At 39.8% G+C, this 21099-nt stretch overlaps 1 pseudogene across 1 annotated transcript in view; it reads left to right on the plus strand.

Moving 5' to 3' along the window:
- Window positions 1–1409: 1409 nt before the first annotated feature.
- LOC144648021 (hephaestin-like protein) overlaps window positions 1410–21099 on the plus strand; it is a 21761-nt pseudogene continuing 2071 nt past the window's right edge. The window contains exons 1-13 of the transcript XR_013569658.1: window positions 1410–1460; window positions 3472–3593; window positions 6116–6540; window positions 7202–7510; window positions 7956–8277; window positions 8866–9052; window positions 9918–10155; window positions 11339–11509; window positions 12141–12350; window positions 12788–13034; window positions 13595–13834; window positions 14447–14672; window positions 20476–20771. The product of XR_013569658.1 is annotated as a hephaestin-like protein (transcript). The remainder of the gene's footprint in view (window positions 1461–3471; window positions 3594–6115; window positions 6541–7201; window positions 7511–7955; window positions 8278–8865; window positions 9053–9917; window positions 10156–11338; window positions 11510–12140; window positions 12351–12787; window positions 13035–13594; window positions 13835–14446; window positions 14673–20475; window positions 20772–21099) is intronic.

Raw genomic sequence — 21099 nt, forward strand, 5'->3', positions numbered from 1 at the left:
TTGGGATTAAATCTGGAAAGTTTCAATTAGGACTTTCAGGTAAAATGCACAAACTGTCCAATTTAAGAGAAATTGGACAGTTTTGTATCAGCCAATCAAATTGAAGAAAACACAACATGTGACGGTTATTAGCCAATTAGCACAAAGCATAGCGTCAGCCCTGTAAACTTGTTGCATTGTTAGTCGACAATGGCGGAATTTTCTAAGGCAAGTTTGCTACGTTTAGTAACAACAAAGAGAAAGTTTTTTACATTGTCAGAAGAGGAGCTAGCTACACTAAGAAGCAAAAGCCAAGAGCAAAGCACCTCCAATAGTACAAAACTTGAGTGAACTTAAGTGCATCGAAGCGAAGCAAGAAATCTGTCAGATATTCATCGCCATGAGCTAGATGCAATTCTTTGTCGTTTTCTGCTGAAATTAGAAAAGATAAGACGGCGATGAAGTACGAACGAGATAGTGGAAAGGAGTATGTCAGATTCAAGAAGTTGTAAAGCTCTTCGGACACTTTGTTTACGACTTTCATTGATTGATGCAGTGTTTTCACTCACCTTGTAGCAAGCTTTGCAAACTCTGGTGAATGATATTGCACTGTTTTGTTTAAGTTTTATTTGTAAAGACAATGCTTTGAGTGAGTTGCATGTGCTGTGTTATGCCTACTATTGTTGAATGCTTTTCCCGCTCTGGACATAAGTTTATTGTTTGCGCTGGATTGACTGACTGCAAGCTATATAGACTATATAATTAATATGTAACTGGACTACATGCTTGTCCAATTTGGAAATAATTAGATTCAAAAAATTCCTCTGACAGCCAAATTGGACTCGGCCTACGGCCTCGTCCAATTTTGGCTGCCCTCGGAATTTTTTTCATCAAATTATTTCCAAATTGGACAGCATGTAGTCCAGTTACGTATACAAATATCACAGGGAACCCAAACGCTGTATTAGTTATTCATAATCTTAAAATAAAAATGTCCTTATTTACCTGCGTTCCTGTGTTTTTTTTAACCGGTTTTGGGGGCGATTTGAATCAGAGCGAAGGTGGTTTATGTTGCGAGTTTTAAACGGTAATCGATCTGTCGCAATGTCAATACGACACGCCTCAATTATGTCTCAAGTTTTACTTTAACTGTTATTATTACCATTAAATTGAAACACGAAACTCCCCGCGAGGAGTATTAATAGTTAATGGTGTTAGTAACTTGAGTTAATAAAAATTGAAACTTGAGGCGCGTCGTATTAACATTGCGACAGATCTATTGCCGTTTAAAACTCGCAACGTAAACCGCTTTCGGTCTGATTCAAATCGCCCCAAAACCGGTAAAAAACACAGGAACGCAGGTAAATATGGACATTTTTTATTTTAAGATTATGAATAACTAATACAGCGTTTGGGTTCCCTGTGCAAATATGGGATTTTCCTCTCCCTATGTCAGACTTGACCAAAGGAAGACTACCCAGGTACTGCTTTTGGCTTTAGTTGACATTTGAAAAGGGCTTCAAATTCTCAAAGTTATTAAATCACACCTCTGAAAATACGAATGTAGTCATACATATACATGTAAATAAAACTGTTTCTTCAAAGAGTTATACCCAAATACCCTGACCAGACAGAGTGCATAAACCATAGGCTACTTCCTGACCGAAATAGTTAAAATAATTATTCATACCTTATTTCAGTGTAAAAGGGTTCGAAAACCATACCCTACTTCAACTCCCTTGGCACCATACTAATATATTCTCTTTCCTTTTTTTTCTTCTTCTTCTTTTTTTGACATTACAGATAATTCATAAGAGACACCCATATGAAATAGGTGTCTCAGAGAATTTGCTATGTCTTTGTACATAATTATGTGAATTAGAAAGGCTCCTCTCGTGGGATCTTGACAGCTTGAGGTCCCAATATGTAATTTTAGCTTATTGTTTATAATAGGCAGAGTTTAAAATTGTCGTTCCCGATTGAATGCTAACGTTATCGTTTAAATTATGTATTTAACAGAAACCAGTGGGTATTTCTTACCTTTTTCCTGTTTCTGCTTACATCGGATTTGATTTTTAAAAAAGCTAGCTTAGTAGCTCACCGAGCGAATTGCACGACTTCCACCGATTGTAAACACCGCGATTCGCCTCAAATCTCGATATTGGTTCATCTTTGTCGAGGCTTCTCTGTCGTGTTGTCATTTTCCTCTCTCTTATCCATATTTCTCCCCCATTTGTCTCCTCGGCGCTTAAAATTCAGCTTTTAAAGCATTTTGGACACATTCCCGCCGAAATGGACAACAGAGCGCGCCATTTTAGAGGGTGAAAGCCGAGAGTTGAGAGGACCCTGGACTCGAGTTTATCTGTCCCATGATTCGTAGGTAGGATCTTTGCGCCCAACGGCTGGGTTTGCTTCGACGACCAACGGTTCGATCAACGGAAAAGATATGAAATGTATCATTAGGTGACTGAGAAATATGCTGAAATGGTGTTTTTAAGCAACAAAATCAAGACTTTTACTTCCAAGAAAGAAAGTTAACGCGTTAGCTTGACCTTTTCGGAGAGAGGCACGAGTTTTGTCTGAACAAATGTTAAAATGAGCATACACGGTAAAACAGTATTATTGTCAATATAATGCTGCCTGCTTGTTAAACCTCGCTTGTGTCATTGATAATCCACGTGATTAATTAGTACATAATTATTCGCCTGCTGTACTGGTTGTCACTGAGAATGACAAAAGTTCAAAGTGTCATTAAATTATTAATGGACACTATAAAACAATAAACTTGACTTGATCTAGTTAATAGGCCGGATTTGCATGATGACTTCAATTGACTACAACTAACAGAATCCTTCGCTTTTTCTTTTTATCATTCTAATAAGAGCAATTTATTGTTTTTAAACCTAACTGTGGATTCAAAATTGAAATAATAAAAGAAAAGCGAAATGAATTCTGGTAGTTGTAGTCAAATGACGACATCGTGCAAGTGCGCTATTGTCTCAATTCAGCAAAAATAACCCTTGTGACGAATTTTTATTTTTTCGTTTTGCGATTATATTGGTCCTAAAGATGAAAAGCGATGGCTGATGGGTCTCGTAGTTCCGAATTATTTATCCATTTTCGGCAAGAAAGAACGCCAAATAGGACTTTTTTGGAAAAGTTTCGAAAATTCGGGGATTAAAATTCCGTTGTTTGCAATTCACTGCAACATAAATATTTAGCTGACATTTATCCAAACAGTTCCAATTGTTAGCTTACAGAGACCCCTCACAGATTGTGAGATGATATTCTCATCCGTGACATTGTCACTTGTTTTCTTGTCATCGTGTCCCTGTTTGGGTCCAGTTTCAATGGAACACGTGCACATCATGATAATAGAATGAACGACCGATAAATAAAGCTGCATAAAGTGTTTCTTAGACGGAATCGAACTCCTGGGATCGAACACCACAGACAATGAAGTTGAACGCCTTGTGTGTTTTTCTTGTTCAGTTCTTTGTAATGACTGTAGCCTCGAAGACACGGCGGTATTTCATTGCAGCTGTTGAGAGAAAATGGGATTATGCTCCAAGCGGGTACAACAAAGTGAAAGGTGTGCGACTCGAGGAGGACAGGTGAGAATATATTTAGCGACATGATGGTCACAATCAATGTACTAGTACATAATGTATATAATGGTATGGGTTATTAGGAATTCTTTCCGGGCAATACCGGCAGTGTCATGTGCCAGTGTCTGACTACCTTATTTTCTCAATTAAACCACAGGCAGACCACCCTATGTGTTCGTAGTTAATTCTTGTTGTTGACATGAGACGAACAAAAGAAATTTTGAAATCTATAAGGGCTACCGAAATAAAGCTCTGGAAATTAAATATCTAAACTACATTTCGCTCTAAATATCTCAATGAAGTTGAATGAAACGTTTATCGACTCAATTGTTGCATTTCTTCGCCTGCGCGGGCCGTTTTAAGCGCCTTTTTAACTGATTTAGCCGGCCGGAGGTCGGTAATAGGTAATTAACTACGAACACATAGAGTGGTCTGCCTGTGATTAAACGCTCCAATTTCAAACTTGGCCTCCTGGACCTGGCGTTTATTTTAGTGGTGCAGTTTATTCGAGCACAGTGTTTATTATGCAAGAGTTTTTAATCATTATTTGCGACATTAATGTATCTTGCCATCATACCTAAAATGTATTAAATTTCAAATAAATTCCCGTAAGACTGACTTACCACTCCACTTTGGAGACCCGGCGTTTAACCGAGAAAATCCCGGCTCCAAATGAAGCGATACAATTCGACGGTTGTTAGTAATCCCGAAAGAACAAGTGACATCTCCCTACTTTATTGGCCTTGTGACATGCTGTGAGCTAACTACATAATTGACACCTAAATAACATTGCTGTTAGAGTATACGAATGGACTCTTACCGTAGCTAACAAGCTGTAAAAGACAACTGTTGTTGCCCAAAAGCAACGTACGACTGCCCCAAAAGTTGTCACCCCTCCCCCACCCCAGGGAAATTCGAGTAATATTGATCGGGCAAAGGATTTCAACCTTAGACAGGAAAAAAGTTGCAACAATTGCACGAGGAATTGTCAAAGATGCAAGAATTGCATCAGGGCGATATTGCATAACTATGTAATTAATCTGCACTTCTAATTCTTCAGATTAAGGTCGAAGGTGACAAGTTACATGTAATGGACTTGTGAATGGTTGAATTCAATCCGAGTTCAAAACCTAGTGCTGTTTTGTTTTTGGGTAGCAGTTTACTCAATAGGTAATTCTCATTGTTAAGACGGACGCCGGGTGGTAGCTAGAAAAGTTTCATGACTGGGAACTTTTTCATTCCTGTCCGATCGAAGATTCATGGAGACCCCAGTAAAGGAAACCTTTCGTCACGCAACCAAAAGCAACGCTTCCGTGATGTGACTAAAAGCCTGACAGGTAGTCACGCAATCACGTTAGGCCTTTCGGTTGCTCACCAGAGTGGGCTTTGATAATCATCTTGAACGTATCTTAGCTTTTTTTTTTTTTTACCTTAGCTTATTGGTAGTTCATTTCGCGATTTTCGCGAGGCAGTATTTCGCGGAGTTTTATTTTCGCGATTTCAATAGGCAAATATAAGAAAAAGGCATTACATTTCGCAAAACAAGCATTCTCAAATTCATTTCATTTTTTCAAAAAGTCTCATTTTTTTCTAGATAAACTGGAACAAGCAAAACGCAGACTTAAAAATTAACTTTAAGGTAAACTGGAAGAATCAAAACGGATATTTGAAAATTGACTTTAAAGTGTATTATTATAACGTGGAAACGCATTGTCTTAGAACGTAATTCGCGCGCAATGTTTTGTCAATACATACCCTGTATATGTTATGGTTGGTACATGTTAATAATTTTTTCTGTGATTTATTTTTTCTATATGGGTATTAAATTTCGCGTGTTAAAATTTCGCAGGGATTTTTATTCGCAGGTCTTTAATTTCGCGATGTTTTTACAATCGCGCGCGAAAAACGCGAAAATAAAGACCTGCGAAATAAAGTACCAATAAGGTAATACCTTTGCTTTAGAAAAGGATTCAAAAAGTGAAGCATTTACATCACTTTTGCTAATGTTGCCGATTTCAGAAACTCGTGACATGCTGCAGAACATGTCTCCAGCCTCTATATAGAAGGTTCCGCTGTATGTAATCGCAGGAATATTTCATGGAGTAATCTATTACCAGTCTTTTTGTTTTTCTCTAAGTCGATTGCTTTTTGTGTGGCTAACACACTGCATGTTTAACGCCACACTGGGGCGCACTGTAATATGCTGAGTGCGGAAATGTTTATTTGTCGGTCGGTTTACGAGTTTTGAAAACATAACCAAAATTAGGCATAACTACCTCGTTCGTCGCGACACTTATCTTTCAAAACCGTAAGCCATAATTGAAAGATTAACAGTCCTGCTGTTTTCCTCCCCAGATAAGCGACGAAATCGCAAGAGGAATGGGAGACCTGCAATTTGCTTCCTTTCCATTCCTCTACCTTACCTTCACGTTTTTACCCACTGTTGCTTCCAGGGCGCTGGAAAAGCCGCAAGCTACAACACAAAAAGACACCATTTTCACCATTTCTCTTGTTTTCACCTAATCTAGTGATGCTGCTTTGTTCACCACAAGAGGCATTGGGCACGTTTATAACAAGGTGCTATATCGTGAGTACACAGATGATACCTTCAACACGGAAAAGGTGCACCCGCCATACCTCGGCTTGATAGGACCCATACTAAATGGCGAGGTAGGAGACACGATTGAGGTCCACTTCAACAACAAGGCCAATGGAACGTTTTCAATGCATCCACACGGGGTCTTCTACAACAAAGATTCAGAAGGTGCCTTATACCAGGACCAGACAAGTGGGACCAATAAGAAGGATGATCACGTGCCTTCTGGTGGAAGTCACGTGTACAGTTGGAAACTAACTCAAGGCCACGCGCCAACTGAGGGCGATGAAGATTGTCTCACGTGGCTTTACCACTCGCACGTGGTGCCACGAAGTGACATTAACACTGGTCTTATAGGTAAGTTTGCTGATATAACATCTTATTTGTCGCAACAATATCACTACAAAGTCAATCAGGCAGGTAATGAGAAGAAATATAATGATAAAAAATATATTATTATTATTACAGCTAAAGTTGGCATTCGAGTCTAATGGCCCATCGTGTTGATGCCTCACGCCGCTTTCCGGAGTATTTCTACTTTCTCCTGAAAAAGTTACTACTCCAACACAGCATTAACCCCAGAATTTAATTTGCCGACCTGGAAGGCTGTTTTGCTGTTCAAAGAACCCTCAAGGGCCTAAATAATTTATTCTTTTGTTTTACCTCGTTACGAGGATTAATATTTTCAGCTTCGCGGCTATGCCTTGTGTCTTGCGTTACCCACTTCCTTCAATTTCTTTCACTTGCCATTTTCGACCATACGGGTAGGTCGGTTATCAAAGCTAGTACAAGATCTTCGCTACGCATAAGTGGGATAAAGAAATATTCTCAAATCTTGCGCATTTTTCACAGGATTATACATCCCATATGGATGACAAATGTTACATGTAAACTGCCAATAACATGATCAATTCTCATCAAACTGAAACCCTCGCCGACAAATGTCGCCTTTACTTTTCATTTCTTGTTCATGTCTATACTCGTGCCTTGTAAAGTTTGTTTTCTTTTTTCACTTCAGGGATCCTACTGACTTGTAAAAGTGGAACTTTAGAATCCGACATTCGACGAAAAAATATTGACAAAGAATTTGCAAGTGTGTTCACAATGATAGATGAAAGCTACAGTTGGCTTCTTGACAAAAACATCAAGGAGTTCTGTGTCGATCCTAAGCAATGCAACAAATACGATAGAGACTTTCAGAGAAGCAACCAGATGCATGCTATTAACGGTTATCTCTATGGAAATCTGCCCGGCTTGGACATGTGCCTGGGAGATTCTGTCAGCTGGCATTTAGCAGGGATTGGAAATGAAATTGATATGCACTCGGGTGAGTAAGCTGTATGGGTTAGTTAGTTAATGTTCGTAAGTTGGGATGTAAGGAAACAAAGATAAGTGGATGGGTTGAACCAGCGCACTAGCAAACTAGCGAACGAACAAACGAACGAGCGAACAAACGAACGAACGAACAAAAGAACGAACGAACAAACGAACGAACGAACGAACGAGCGATAAATAGATGTACTTTTAGGCCACTGGGCTTCCCTCTCACTGGTTCTACTTTGCACGTTCGCTAAAATTGCAAATACAACTGCGAGGAGCATTTACATTCATACATGCTGTTTTGGGTCTGTCAATATTACAATTAAAATTAAAAGTTTACAAGAAGCTAAAAACATGACAACAATAACATAAGAAAACCTAACAAAAAGAGACATTCAGAATCATTTCTTAACGTAAAACACAATAATTATATTCTATTGTTGTTCATTCAGCTTATTTCCATGGACAATCTTTCACCATCGACGGCCATCGCAAAGACGTAGCTTCCCTTCTACCCGCCACGTTTGTGACAGCTTCTATGAAAGCCTTAAACTCTGGGACGTGGATGTTGAATTGCCTTGTTAACGATCATTACAACAACGGCATGTACGCCTTGTATAACGTAACGAAATGTGACGGTAAACCGGGCCACGTGCCAACCGTAAGTGGCGGGAAAACGCGGACGTATTTCATTGCGGCAAATGAGGTGGTGTGGGATTATGGGCCAACCGGAATGAACAATATGGACGGGCAGAAATTGACAAAACCAGATAGGTAAACTATAACTTATAATACCATTCTCCTCCAGCCAGTCAATGAGCTGCGGCTTTAATAATCTTTTTATGTCTAGTGACCGTTTACTATAGATGACCTATAATGGTAGGCGGTGCTTTGGTAGATGAAAGAAAATAGGTTTCATGTCACCCGTTGGGTTTATACCTAATAATAGCCTTCTCCCTCATCCAGTCAATGAACAGCGTAGTTTTTTACACAATCTTATGTCTATTGACCGCTTGCGATTGGTGACCGTCCATGGTAGGCGGGTCATTGGTAGACAAAAGAAAATAGGTTTTTACATCACCGTTTTGTATTATTTACAGGGTATGGCCATTAAAATGTTATTTTCGACCAATTACAAATGCTTTTCACAAAAGACAGGTTACATAAATAGGTTTTATTAAAGGAGTGCCAAGACCAAGAATGAGTGTTTTTCTGCCCTATATGCCCACTGTAATACGATCGATTTTTTTTCCGGTTCTGAGTTTTCTTTTCGTGAGCTGAGAAAGGCCACTACTTACAGAGTTTATATCTTAGTCGTGGTGACATTTTATTTCTTACATCTTTATTCTGTCTGTTCCCTAGCGAGTCAGCAGTCTTCTTTGTTCAAGGTGATCTCAGAATTGGCGGAAAATATCTCAAGGCATCTTATGAAGAGTATACTGACGAAAGCTTTAAAGTAAAAAAGGAAAAACCTAAATACCTTGGATTCCTCGGGCCGATCATTCGGGGAGAAGTTGGCGATGTGATCAAAGTGGTCTTCATGAATAATGTATGTATAAACGTAACGGCCTTAATCATTCCTCCGACAGTGATGAATTGCATTTGCTAGTATATCCTTGCCACTTCCTTATCGAATTCAAGGAGATCTCTATAAGTTCGAGCCTAGTGGGCAATCAGGCCGGAGCTTATCTCGGTTTCCGTAGCATAAAGAGACTAGGAGCTTCTTTCCCCTTAAATGGGATACTGGTCCATCGTAGGGTTACCCCCTGCGGGTACCCATTTATAGACCGTACCTGGGTGGAGAGATGCACTGCAAGTGCAAGTGTTCAAGAACACAACGCAGTGCCCGGCCAGGCCTCGAACTCGGACCGCTCGCTCGTTTTCCAACCCACTAACCATTAGGCCACCGCGCCGACGGACGTCGGACATTATGTCTCAGTGGTTTATATAGTTTTATAGAACATACGCTTCTTTTGAAAACCCGATAAGTTACGGTCCTGATGGAGGATAGGGCGAGATGGGAAATTTGTCACGTCACAGGTTGTCGTCATGAGGGTTAGCAAGAGAGGATGACTTTTAGCAACGTCTCATATCAAAATTACGTGCTTGGACAATTCACGGCCACAGAGGTACTGGGCCAGCTCTGCAGCTGGATGAAATGTTATTTAAGTTTTGCATGAAAAAGAATTGACCTTGCACCACCTACTCTACACATACTCGACAGGCAATTGCGAGGACAAGAAAGAAACACAAGCTACATGCATGCAATTGTTTTCAATATCTCTCATGTGGCCTCAATTTTGTGATACTACAAGTTTGACTGTTTTACTTCTAGCCAACCAGATCGTGCACAGAGTCTAAATTTTAGATATTATCGGTCCATTGTTTGATCATTGACTTTGCTCCTTGGACAGGCAAGTCATAACTACAGTATACAGCCACATGGTGTTTTCTTTAACAAGTCTAACGAGGGAGCCTGGTATCACGATCACACATCCGAGGCTCAAAAGGCAGACGATATTGTGCGACCAGGCCAGCCTTATACATACCGATGGAGTGTACCTGAGGAGGTGGGTCCCACCGGGACTGACGCACAGTGCATCACGTGGTTGTACTACTCAAGCGTGAATCCTGTTAAGGATACTTACTCGGGTGAGTCCATATTTAGTTACCCTAAAGGGTGGATCAAACTGAGAATGAGAGTTGACGAAAGTTCACATCTGTGCTCTTGTTTGAGTGATTCTAGTAAGTTTTCATCGAATTGAAACCTCCTCTAGTCCAGTTCCTAGATGTTGTTTTGCGCCTGCACTCACTTCGTAAAGCGGACACTCCCACTAAAAACCTCTTCGAGAGCCTCTGTGGAGGAGAGAGAGTAGGGGGCATGTGAAACGTTCTCTGTTTAACCCTATTCAGACCGGGGGGGGGGGCTTTTGAGGCCCGCGCTGACTTTTAACTTTTATAACTTTTTTAAGATTTAACCAAACGCTGCCAAACTTTCTGAGTTTTCCTAAAATTTATCTGGCAACAATTTGCTAGGGTTGGATGATGTGTCAGGAACTTGACATCACCATGGCAACGGCATTTTGACAGGCATGTTTTCCCAAATTTGTAATTTTGCGTGTTTCTGTTATTAAAAATCTACTTAAATGGAATTACTTTAACATTTTTACGGGTTTAAAGCATATTTTTATTCAATTTGAGTACTTTGCAGTGATTTTGGGTGGTTTTCTGGCATTTTGGACAATTTTTGAAATCCAAGATGGCGGATCCAAGATGTCGGCTGTATTGACATCATTATGTAATTGTCACGTGATGTGACGTCACCATCCCACGTGACGTATACCAAAAGAAAGAGTTTCGGACGTACTATACATCCTATAAGTTTCATGGTGATTGCTTAAATATTCTGGAAGTTACATAGGGGGGGAGGGCTTCCGAAACCTCCCCCCCCCCGGTCTGAGAAGGTCCAAAAAAGCCCGGTCTGAATAGGGTTAACATAAGAGGTTATTATCAAACCAAGACGGTGACAGAAACAAGAAACCTCGTAAAAGATAAGGTTTAGGAAGCAGGAAATGACTAGGCGAGTGACACGTCTTGGTACAGTTTGTTAATAACATTACTCTGAAGAACTTGAAATTATCAACTTCTGTGCAAAGTACTGACAACGAGAGACAAAAAAAGGATGAGGAAGTCAAGATTACTAAGAGGTACTTAAATACTTCTAGGCGTTTCCATCGTGGATGACTCAAACTCAGTGTTATATACAGCTGATTTGATCAGAAGTATGGCCAGTAAACTTCTATATTTAACATGTTTGTGAATTGTTTTTTGACAGGACTGTTTGGTCCATTGCTAACGTGTAAGAAAGGGTCATTGAAGGACGACAACACACAGAAAAACATTACCAAAGAATTTGTGTTGGTCTTCACTCTGACAGTTGAAAGCTTGTCGTGGTACCACGAAGAAAACAAGAAAAGAGCGAATAAGCCGGACGAGATCAGCGATGGTATGTCAGTAAAGAATCATTAGTAATCGTCAATGCAGATTTACTATGATCGCCATCAATTGAAAGTGGTCGCCAATGATACTGAGTTAATGATCGCCAATAATCGTCAGCGATCGTAAACGATCGTAATTGTACAGTTATCGTCAGTGATGGTCAATGTTTTTTCATTGATCGTCATTCAGATCGTTTGACTGATCGTGAGCAGCATTTCCAACCAACCAACCAATTGCAACCACCGACCGACCGACCGAAAGAACGCAGGAAGGAGCGAAAGAACAAACGAAGAAACGAACGAACAAAGAAACAAGCAACAAACAAATAAACCTTGATCTGAGTCACGGACCAAGCATAGTTAGCAATAATTTCGCTACGGAAACAGCAGGCGTGGTCTTAAATGTTCTCTTCTAACTCTAGACTGGAGATAAAAATGCATAAGTCGTTTCTTCGCCTTGTGCCTTCTTAAAAATAACACAATTTCTTCAAATGAGGCTCTGCCAATAAGTGAGGCTTTTAACGTGGTGGCGTTACATTCTACGCATATTTTTATCATGTGGAATAGTTACATTAGTTATAAAACATCAAGTGCTAGATTTTTCAAAGCTAAAGTACATTGTGTTTCTTGATATTTCAGATGACGAACACTATCTGGAAAGCAATAATATGCATGGTATTAACGGATATCTGTATGCTAACCTGCCTGGCTTGGAAATGTGCCTTGGAGATGACATCTCTTGGCACATGATTGGTTTAGGTAACGAAATAGACCGGCATACAGCTTACTTTCACGGAAACACGTTTATTCACAATGGCAATGTGAAAGATACCGTCAGCCTTCTTCCAGGTAAATGGCTTCCAGGCCCATATCCTTGTTTTGAGTTGTCTTATACAGCCCTGCCTACAATAATGTACACAGGCATAAGTTTAACTTGTGTTGATGAAACTTCGATTGGCAAGAACTTGCAGCCCTGCCTACAATAATGTACACAGGCATAAGTTTAACTTGTGTTGATGAAACTTCGATTGGCAAGAACTTGCGGGCATTTTCGTTGACTAGCGATGGCCAGCTGCGTTCACATCACGTTTGCATAGAAATGGACAAAGTTTTTTACAGTTTTGCGACCCCTCTCAATTTTTTTTTTACCAGTTTGGAAGACTAATAAAAACTTAACGAACGGACAAAGGATCAATACACGAGCGAATAAATAAATGAACGAATACAATGCCACAGACATACTTATTTATTCTTGAAGTAATTAAGGCTTGTTGATCTCATTTCAGGAACATTCGCAACTTTGAAAATGACTCCAGACAACCCGGGAGAATGGGCAATTGTTTGCAAAACCAACGATCATTATACAGCTGGTATGCTTGCGAAATACACTGTCAGAAAGACTTGTGGAAAAGCGCCGACACTGAAGCCAACTGGGACGGTTCGTCGGTACTATATTGCCGCGGTTGAGGTGGACTGGGACTACGCGCCCAGTGGCAAAGATGTCTTAGAAGGAGTGCCATTAGAAAAGAGCAAGTCAGTATGAGTTGTCACATCTTTGTATTTAAACTGTCTTCAGATATGGTTAGGCAACACTTTCCAGTAGAGGAATGAAGAATTGCTAAAATGTGTTTTTTTTTCTTACTCCACAATTAAGCATTAAAGCTGATTTCCAGTCCGTATTGCGTAGACTCGGGATTTGTTTTCATTTTTGTTTTGAATTCTTTAAAACGTTACACTTCGGTAATAGCATATTACGGTTCGTCATTACGGTTCGTTTCGTTCAAGAATTTCAAATTAGCTGAAACGTGGGTTGGAAAATAGCTTCGAGGTTCTCCTACTCCTTATTTTTTAAGTTTGTCACAGAATTTTTAACTTTACTGGTATTCATTCCTTCGTGTGAGACTCACATTAACATTGCAAGCGGAGATTGCGAAGTACGGACTAGAATTTATCTTTAAATGTTCGACATACTAGAAGTTTGTTATTGAAATATAACAGACTATTACAAAGATTAAAAAAAGAAAAGAAAACCACAAAATAGTTTATATAAACATATATTTTGATTTTCTTGACCTCGTCCTCCTTTCATTTAGCGATGCTTCAGCTTTCACCACACGTGGCGACCAAAGAATTGGCCGAAAATACAAGAAGGCGGTGTACCGTGAATACACTAGTGCCGAGTTTTCCAAGACAAAAACAAGGACCGCCGCCGAAAATCACCTAGGAATGTTGGGGCCAATGATGCACGCCGAAGTTGGAGATACAATAGAGGTGGTGTTTAAGAACATGGCCACTAGGAGGTTTTCAATGCATCCTCATGGTCTGTATTACAAGTACGTCAAAGAAGTATTTTGTGAATTAACGATGGACTAAAGCATGCACATGGTTCCTGCTATCTTTTTTAAAGGAAACGTGCCATGGGCTTGACATCAGGCAGTCACAACAATGCTGACAGCCCCAAAATATTTAGCCGTTTCGGAGCCAAGTTTCTCAAATAGGACAGCGAAATGAAGCGGCTGGTAGTACCGCTACGGCTTAGGAACAAAGAAAAAAGAAACTGAACATTGTATAGCATGTACGGTCCAGGGCTTATGCAACTGGCTTTCTATATGCGAGTAAAAATAACTGAAAACTTTTGGAGATGATCTTAGTCATTCAAATTCGGTTTCTATGTCCCGATTCCACACATACAGTACATTTCGCTTTCTTATAAAACACATGCATTTCAGCAGTCACAAATCATTAAATACACCCTCCATAAATAAGTTGCCTTCGGTCATAAGTAAAACCGTGTTTCTTGGTGCTGAGAGAAAGGATCCGATCATGACCGAGAATGTCCCTAATAAATCAAACATACGGAAAGAATAAATCGACAATAAGAGAGAATATTTGTGCCGTTCGAGAAAATTAATATTTCAATATTTTTCTTCTTTTTCTTCCTGCAGCAAACAAAACGAGGGTTCAAACTATAACGACGGTACACCGGGTGGCAGTAAAATAGACAATGCGATTGAGCCCGGTAAGCTGTATAAGTACACTTGGCAGGTCCCTGAACGCGCCGGTCCAGGGCCGAATGGTCCAAAGTGTACCACGTGGGCCTATTATTCTGACGTCAATCCAGTGAAAGACACCAACAGCGGATTGATAGGACCACTGATCATCTGCAAACAGGTCAGATTAACAAACTGCACCGTTTATGCAAAATAAGGTGGTGTAGGTTAGACCTGGTTTATGCCTGAATTAAGCGAAGGCAGAGGTTATATTGTATTATTTCACATAATATTATTTCGATAAATAATAATGGATAGATGTGTGGAGAAAGAACTCAGAAAAAAATTCTGAGTTCACAGATGGGACTCGAACCCACGACCTTCCGTACACTAGTCGGACGCTCTAACCACTGAGCTGCTGAGAACTCTAATGGTGAGCAGGGGCGTGTTTAAAACACGAAGTGGCGAAATGGCGAAACGGCGAAATGGCGAAATGGCGAAATGGCGAAATGACGAAATGGCAAATTGTTAAGATAAATACACGTAAATAATATAGTTTGGTTTCTTTTTGAACTTCAAGGTAGTTCTGTTTACACGTCTAGACTGAATTATTTCAAGGGAACATTTCAATGTTCTGGCCCAGGAATATAATGAATACTTGTCACTTATCACAACGCCAAATTGAACGTATTGCTAAAAGGTCGCAGCACACCAGGATATTTTTTTCATTTAGTACTTGCCAAGTTGCCTATCAGTATCTGCACTGCACTACAGAGCTTACATTGTATCGAATGACTGATATAGACATCGAACGTTACTCCGTTTCTGTGCAAAGAACGTTTGCCACTGATATCGTGTATGAACTTTATCGCAAAGTAGGTTTGGTTTTGTTTATTTTTCGGGACTTATCTACAAGGATGAATTCGGCAAAATATGAAAATTCCAGTACAACGGTAATATCGTATAACTTTGGCTTTTATCTTCAGTATCATTTCGCCATTTCGCCATTTCGCCGTTTCGCCATTTCGCCATTTCGTGTTTTAAACACGCCCGGTGAGCAGTGGTCATTTGTGGGTGACACAACGACTCCCGGCGTATCAAATCGAACGAAATCGAACAAATTTTTCATCGAACTCAATCGAACGAAATCGAATCTAATCGAACGATTAAATTCGATTTTGTTCGGTCATCGAACGAAATCGGGCAACAATTTTTTTTGTGAGTTCGATTTCCGAACCAAATCGAACGAAATCGAATTAAGCGTTCGATTAAGTTCGGAAATCGATGTGGCAAAAATTTAAAAAACAAAATTGGAACCTAGCGGAGCGAGTAAAAAGTTAATGATCATTCCTTAAATAGTTTTGGAATAAGTGACTGGACACGGTATCGTATAACTTTTGTCTTTTTATTTTATCCTAAAGAAATAAAACATAATATTCGAGCAATCTAATACGCCCGGGAATACGTTAAAACTCGTACGAGGGATCAAATTACAAATACTCAAATACAACCCCCGATGTATCTGCGTATCGTATCAAGTGAAAACCGTATTTTAGAATAACATTTTGCGAATTAAAACTTTATAGAGCAGTTTTCAATTCAGTGTCGTAAAACCAAAACCAAAGTAATTACTCTGGCCAATCACAAAGGACACAGACAATCCAGTGAACCAATCAAAACTCGAAGCAAATACATGTAGCCGCCACGAAGCGCGGGAAAACGTGCGCGAGCGAGTCACAATTGGTTTTGGTTTTACTCCTGATTGGCCGAGAAACTGGCGCGAAATTTTTAAACCAATCAGTAAGCGTAGTGAACGCAAAACCAAAGCAAACGCAATTTACTTTCGACACTCAAGTGAAAACCGCTCTATGATCGATTAAACAATATAGCATTGCACATGGGGATGAAGGTGCACGCCGTATGTGACATCAGTGTTAACCGTATTTTTATTGTTGTTAGTGGCAGAATTATTTCTCCATTTTGACATAAAAAGTATGGAAATAAAGGAAACATAACTTAAGATGGCTTCATCGATTGATGCATTTACCCGGGAATTTATCCCCGTGATCATCAAATGAAGGAAAACTGAACATTCGCTCGATTCAGATCATATCTTCATACGACGTAAGCCGCTCGCTTTGGCGTCGTTCGACGACCGAACTAAATTGAACGTCATCGGACGTTCGATTTTGTTCGATTTGCATTTATTTTTTGTGAGGTCGTTTTCGGTCGATGACCGAACAAAATCGAATTTAATCGAACGATTAAATTCGATTTTGTTCGGTCATCGAACGAAATCGGACAACAATTTTTTTTGTGAGTTCGATTTCCGAACCAAATCGAACGAAATCGAATTAAGCGTTCGATTAAGTTCGGAAATCGATGTGGCAAAAATTTAAAAAACAAAATTGGAACCTAGCGGAGCGAGTAAAAAGTTAATGATCATTCCTTAAATGGTTTTGGAATAAGTGACTGGACACGGTATCGTATAACTTTTGTCTTTTTATTTGATCCTAAAGAAATAAAACATAATATTCGAGCAATCTAATACGCCCGGGAATACGTTAAAACTCGTACGAGGGATCAAAATACAACCCCCGATGTATCTGCGTATCGTATCAAGTGAAAACCGTATTTTAGAATAACATTTTGCGAATTAAAACTTTATATGATCGATTAAACAATATAGCATTGCACATGGGGATGAAGGTGCACGCCGTATGTGACATCAGTGTTAACCGTATTTTTATTGTTGTTAGTGGCAGAATTATGTCTCCATTTTGACATAAAAAGTATGGAAATAAAGGAAACATAACTTAAGATGGCTTCATCGATTGTCGCATTTACCCGGGAATTTATCCCCGTGATCATCAAATGAAGGAAAACTGAACATTCGCTCGATTCAGATCATATCTTCATACGACGTAAGCCGCTCGCTTTGGCGTCGTTCGACGACCGAACTAAATTGAACGTCATCGGACGTTCGATTTTGTTCGATTTGCATTTATTTTTTGTGAGTTCGATTTCGTTCGATGACCGAACAAAATCGAATTTAATCGTTCGATTAAGTTCGATTGCGTTCGATTGAGTTCGAAAACCGAACGTTCAATTTGATACGCCGGGAACGACTGCATCGACATGAATAAGCCGCAGCTCATGAACGTGACGTTTAAACGTAGTGTAACATAGGGTGGGGCATTGAAACTGGGGAGAAAAGGCGCGCGGTGAAAAGTCCAGTCAAGCGATAGAAAGAAAGAAAGGAAGTGGGATTACAAAGGTGGTGGTAGGCCGTATAAATAGGAAAAATGGTAAGGTTATACAATATTTTGCAAACCTAAAAAGTACAATGGAGGCAGCGTACACCAAAAAAGGGGCGGGAACTGGGAGTACGAAATGTTCGGAGAGTATGAAGTTTAGACCCCCCACTCACTCCTTCCTTCCATTTCTCCAACAGGCGTAGCGTAATAATATTTTTTTACAGTAACTTACGTGTTAACAGTGTAGCTGAGTATCTGAAATGAGAATTTACCATATCATGGATCATCGCGCGAAAAGCAAAGACCGAAACCCGCAAGAAAGTAAAATTAATGGCCGTATGAATTAGCAGTCTGTGATCAAGTATCCCAGTCACCAAGCCTGTAAGGTCGCCAAAGTTGCCAAAAATCACGACTTCTTTCAATTGCTTCAAACCTGTCAATGCTAACTGAAACAATCCCGCATTTTTCGGCGCTAAAACGTTCAATCGAAGTCGGAGGCGCAGAACAATTTGGCGAGCAAATTCTAGGAAATATACAAAAGTACTACGGGTTAGATGATAAAGCTCGGAAACGTCTCGAGTGACTTTCAGCGGTCGAAGATTTGGCAAGCAGCACTTGTTACCGTCCATATGACTTGTAATATCCACCAGTGACTTACATCTCTCCACTCATAATACCTATCGGTTGTTACCTGGGTTGCTTTGACCATTTGCCTCTTAAACGTTAATATCTTGTTGTTTATTTTGTAAAAGCAAGAGAATACATATGTTGTATGGCAGATTTCTAGCCTCCCTACGTAAATCATGAATGCCCTGGCAACTCGATCTTCAGCCGCAAAGTTCCTCACTACCATCATCAAATCATAATCATAGTTATTTTACTTGGACAATTCTGTTCAAGGGGGAAAGGCGCAATGAGGTTAACCCTATTTGAAGCATCAACCCGTGAAACAAGGCCAGACCATGACACCGAAAACTCCGTGCGCTACTCTTTGCGATAAGTGTGTGGGTTATTTAAGGTATCAGCCACCCTTCAGGACCGTCCGCGCCCGGATCGCTCCAGCGCTTTTGTTTTTAATACAAACCCCTACAAACCACACATTTTCTGAAAGCTTAATAGTTCCAGATTATGAATTATTCCTTTAAAAATGACGAAAACTTAAAATAAACGCAAAATTGAGACGTTTTTGCGAAAGTATATGTCTGTGTAAATCAAGCTCCAGGCCCGCCGAAAATAAGCGGAAGAAAACGATAAACATCGCGTTTGCCTCTTAACACCTTTCTCTAAAAAACCGTGTCTCAGATTTTTGACAAGTGCGTTTGTTCTTTTGTAATGCGCAGATGAAGTTAGGGGAGACGAATCATCGCCACTTCCTGTGGAAAAATATAAATTATTCGAAAACGAGAAAAGAAAACAAAAATCGCAGACACGGTTTTGGAGAAAAACTATCTGGCAATAAGCTGGCCAAATTTCAGCCAAATCGGTTCAGGGGCTGCCGACTTGGAGTTAAAAACGTACGTTCAACTTGTCGAAATTTTCTTTCCGAGAAAAAAGCGAAATATATTTTTTGCGGAGTCTTACCCATAATGGGATTATAACGCCTGGAACGTCAAGGTTGATGCTTACCAGGAAGGGTCATCCTTCTCTAACAATAGATGCTTGACAGGTTACATTCAACAGGCAAAACATTTACGCGGAACGTGGCGATATATTTTTATCTTCTGACCGGATACAAATCGAGGTTTATACAGTTTATAGAAAATTCAAAATTTTCGCTCCACATACGGAGCCGCATTTATGTTATATAATTTGACATGCTTCGAGTTTGGTTGTGTGCTGATTCATCGAAAGCGCGACAAAGCCGCTAACAAACGGCGATTGCTGCTGAAAGTGAAGGTGAAGCCTCGAAATAACGTTCGGTCAACACAAAAGAAAACAGGCTTGCCGAAATGAGACTAGTAGTTCTAGCTGGGTAAGAATAAATTTGATTTAAGGCTTACATATTTTCAGACAACAAATGTCGTCGATTGTAAACCCTAAATGTTTCACAAGGCAGGCCGTATCCACCGTCACTGTCGTTTTATTTCAATATTTACCGGTATGCGTGTCTGTTTCCATTGAACACTAGCGCGTCTTCTATTCAGTGTGACCACTTTCTTGATCTTCAACCGGTTCTTCAACATGAATTTACGATCGGCTTTCATTTGTTGGCGCGGAAACCGACTGCCCGCATTCGGCGCTTTACCGCTTGTTCTTGCAAATATGTTCTTGCGTGAACAATGGATCTGGGATTTCGTGACGCGTTGACAGGACATCTCAACGGGCAATTAACATAATTAACCTTGCAAAAACTTTATCGCGCAATAACTTCGCGCAGAAATAAGATTTTTGTGTGAACTTTTTTGTAAAAGAACGCCCTTGAAGAGCTTTATCTGAACATCACAAAATCTCAAATTTAGAAAAACTGCACCTTTTAACGGTGGCTGATACCTTAACGTCCCCTGCTGACAATATAACACTGAAGATACAGGAGACGGGACCTACGGTTTATCGTCCTTATCCGAGAAGACTAGAACATTTAACCATTATCTATCCATCTAACCATTATCTAGGTATATCTATGTATAGATGATCGTAACGTCATAAGCCAAGGAAGAACTCCAAAGCAACAACGTATTTCGCCACATCTTCCTTACTTATTTTAATTACTTTTATTATTCAACTCAGAATACGCTGTTGAAGACAAACACAAGACGTGATGTTGATCGGGAGTTTGCGTTGATGTTCACCATAATTGATGAAAATGAGAGAAATATTGCAAAAAGCCTGGAAATAAAACAAACCTTAAGGAAGACGAGGATTTCAAGGAGAGTAATAAGATGTATGTGATCAACGGTTTTGTGTTTGGCAATTTGGAAGGTTTGATGATGTATCAGACAGAGAAGGTAGACTGGTACCTAGTTGGTATGGGAAGCGAGGCTGACATGCACACTGTTCACTTTCACGGACAAACATTTATTCATGTAAGTAACAGCACTGTAGGTAAATATTGTTTTTATAATAACAATAGAAACTGTTTTGGGATCAGTTTAGGTTTCTGGGAAACTGCCCACCTACCCCTCCCCAAACCTGATATTTTACCCAAAGCAATAAGTAAGTATTAGTGTTAGGTTTGGAGAGGGGTAGGTGGGCAGTTTCCCAGAAACCTAAACTGATCCCTGTTTTGTTAATGAACCAGCTGTGAGGATTTTTCAAGAGCACAATTATAATATAGTACTAACTGATGCTGTTGATAGGTTTACTTTACATTGAAACAGTAACAAAAAAACGCGCACTATAAATGTACGCCAT

The sequence above is a fragment of the Oculina patagonica genome, chromosome 4 (genome assembly GCF_052425735.1).
Source record: "Oculina patagonica isolate OP01 chromosome 4, crgOcupat, whole genome shotgun sequence".
Taxonomy (NCBI): Eukaryota; Metazoa; Cnidaria; class Anthozoa; order Scleractinia; family Oculinidae; genus Oculina; species Oculina patagonica.